This window comes from Haliaeetus leucocephalus, unplaced genomic scaffold (assembly GCF_000737465.1).
Source record: "Haliaeetus leucocephalus isolate CR32 unplaced genomic scaffold, Haliaeetus_leucocephalus-4.0 Scaffold439, whole genome shotgun sequence".
Taxonomy (NCBI): domain Eukaryota; kingdom Metazoa; phylum Chordata; class Aves; order Accipitriformes; family Accipitridae; genus Haliaeetus; species Haliaeetus leucocephalus.
In genome coordinates this window covers 2821954-2825348 of record NW_010972875.1, presented here as the reverse complement: position 1 = coordinate 2825348, position 3395 = coordinate 2821954, and positions in this window count along the sequence as shown.

Sequence of the window (3395 nt, the reverse complement as noted above, 5' to 3'; positions counted from 1 at the left end):
CGGGGCGCAGGGGCGGCGGGGCGCGCCGTGGCGGCGGGGGGGCTGAATTTGTCCCAGGGCTGCGCTGGCTGCTTGAGAGAGTTTTCAGCGGGGTGCGCTGCACCTACCGCCTGTGAGACGGGAGCCGCTTGTCTCCGTACCCGCGGGTAGACGAGGGACCTCAGTCAGAGCCGTGCTTTTTTTAAAGAAAAAAATACGTATCCTGGCCTACTGTCTCAGCTCCATTGGTTAGGGAAAGGTGCTGCCACTAATTCACCGTATTGCGCTTACAGTTGTTACAGCGTGCTATATAATAAAATCACGTCCTCTCCTCATCGATACATGGTACCTAAAAATGATGCCAAGGAGGAGGGAGACGCTGTGCTTGGCAAGGCCCTGGCCTGCAGTGCAAACTGCATGGACAGGTGAGAGGCCAGCGATGCGTTCTCGTGGGTGAAGTCTGTGGTAGGTGCTGAGCATCTCCGGCTCCGTAGGATCAGTCTGTGTATTTAACTGCCTGAATAGGACCCTAACGTAACGTAAGATGCTTTTGGCATGTTTGGGTTGAAATTTCTGTTCTCTTTGGTTATTATTAACCCAGTCAATAATGCTGCAAAGGCAAAACAAAGAGGGGAGGGGGAAGGATGGGCGAAGCGTTTTCAAACATGCTGCTGTGTACAGGCGCATGTTCGGTCTGTGTCTAAAGATGTCTGGGATGTTTTAATGCATCCCTTGACTTAGCTTGCTAGTCTGTATGGCTTTAAAAAGCAAACTAAGACACCAGTCTGAAGCCCTGAAGGGTATGACTCAATGACATAACAATAAATTGTAGTATCTCCTGCTAAGTAATTACACCATATCATGTCACAACAAGGTATTGTTGAAATACTATCGTGTAGCTCATAAAGTGTCATTTTTTTATTATAAGCCTATAAAATAAACAGAATTGCTGTGTTAGAACATACACACGGACACAAAACATTTCATTAGGGCTGTGAAAAGGAGCTGCTGTGTTTTTCTTGCATGAACATGCTCAAGATAAAGTAGTTATGTCCCAGTTTTGCATTCTTTTATTCTGGGAATTAGCAGAGGTTACACAGCTAACTAGAACCCTTAGGTCAGAGGCAGAGCTGTTTTGATGTCAAATCACAAGAAATGCCAAAATATTTAGTAGTAGCTAGCATGCTGCTTCTGGTGAAGTCACCAGGTTTTCCTGCTAACTATTACCTAGTTCTGGCCTCAGATGAACCTGTTTTAATCCGGTGTAATTTTACTGTCTTCTTGTGAAGTCGCTTTGGATTTATGTTGGCAAAAGAGAGGAGAGGGAGGATTGTGAATGATGCTTTTGTGGTGCCAAGCAAGATTGTACACCTGTCAGCATTTCGTTGCCTTCCTGTGTTTGGTTTTCATACTTCAACAATTCAAAAATTTGAAGGGATGTTCAAATTCTGAAGGGAGCAGAATCTCATTGATTTTAATAGGAACTGAAAAACTAGGAGGGAGAAGCTGGGAACACAGGGGGTCCTTGCCATCTGGTTAGCAGACCCAGCAGTTTTAACCAGGTCTGGAAGTGTTTCTAGATCAAAGGACTGGCTGATGGCAGCCCTTAACATCTTGCAGCACAACACCTCCTCCATCCCTGCTCTGCCCATCATCCCTGCAGCATTTCAAATGTTGACGTGCTGAATAAATTTCTGAAAACAGAAGGACGAGAAGTGGTATGCAAGTCCTTGGTACTGAAAGAATAAAGAATATTGCTTCGGTGTCGTTTGGTTTGTAGCACACGGCACGAGCCTTTGCCATGAGATGGAGCATTTGACATGATGGGGCCTTGAGGATCCATACTCTCCAAGCATTAGGGAGAGTGTTGGCACATACAAACTTCTGGTATAAGCAGAGAGGAGGTGGTATGTTGAGTGGGTGGAGGGGAATGTATGGATCTTCAGCGTGAACAAATCGGTATTAAAATGCTAAATGAAAAAGGTATAATATATTCAGATGTCTGTTAAAGGACCAAATCCAGCCATGGTGAGATGAACCCTTGCTACAATCCACTAAATTACCACTGCGATGAATGTGACTTAAATTGTACACAAATTTATGGCTTTTAAAGGTAAAAGCCATGTTCTGCTTCCCAAAGATCAGTTGAAAACTAGTTGAAGAATTTTGTGTACTTTTTCAGTCCTTAATTCCACTTCAGGTTATGGGGTGAAATAGGAGTGGTTTGCTGGTCCCAAGCAATGCAAATGTTAAGCTGGCATTTCTTCCAAGTTGTTCTGTGTTACAAAATGTACTACGTAGTCAGTGAGTGGTATTTATGCAGGGAAAATGTCCACTGGAATCAGTGGACTTTTCCCTTAGTCCACAGATACAGGGTAAGGCCTAGACATGTTTGAGGTATTTGGATATCTGTGTATAAACTTACTGCGTTCTGCAGAGTTTCAGGTCAGATAGTCACCTCGTACATCTGGTACTCACTGAACTGCTTCTGGACTGAATGAAAGAGGTTGTCACATAGCCAGCAATATTAATTATTTTTGTTAAACATAGTTCACATCTTGGAAGAGCCATAAACTTCACACTTAAAATGGAATTTATTTATTGCACCCCAAATGTGTAATCTCAGCAGTACAGTGACGATACAGGCTAGTGTTGTAATTCCAAGTTTTTAGAAATGTGGAAGTTGAGACAGTAGGAGTTTAAATGATGTAGAAGCTGAGGTATGTCTATGCTGCAGTCACAGACATACCTGAGCTGGTTTTAAACTGGTCAACTGGGGAGCTGTTAGCAATCCAGTTGTGGCAGCATGGAACTCAGAGCCGGCTGGAAAACGTGCCCAAAAAGCTGGGTAAATACTTGAGCGGTTAGGCTGGCCTGAACTTAATGGCTAGACTGCTACCGGTGCCCAAGCTAGCTAATTTAAAGCTTGCCCGACTATGTTTACGCTGTATTGCAGTCCCATCAGTTGTGACTGTAGTATAGACATACCCTCCTGTGAATTCTGTGACTCAGCCACATCTTCTGGCAGACGATTCCCCTGCCGTGCTGGGAGCTGTGTGGGTAGCGTCAACTCGCTGGTCCCCAGGAAAGGCTTTTGCAGGTATTAAAAACCTCACAGTACGGCATAAGGTGCGCGTTTATTGCATTGAAGCTTCCCGTATTGAAATGGTGGGCTCTCGTCTTGTAGCCGCTCGGGCACGTGAGCAACCCGTGAGTCAACCCACGTGTTTGCATAATTGGGACCTCATTGTTTGCTCAGAGGAAGGGCAAGGCGGCGGCGAGCAGCCAGGCTCCCCGGCTCTGTCGCGCAGGTGCGGGCGAGAGGAAACCACCGGCGGAGCCTGGGCAGAGCCGGTGTGGAGGTGCATGGGGCCTAGGGCAGAGGCAACGGGTGAACCCCTCCCTGCCGCCCTCCT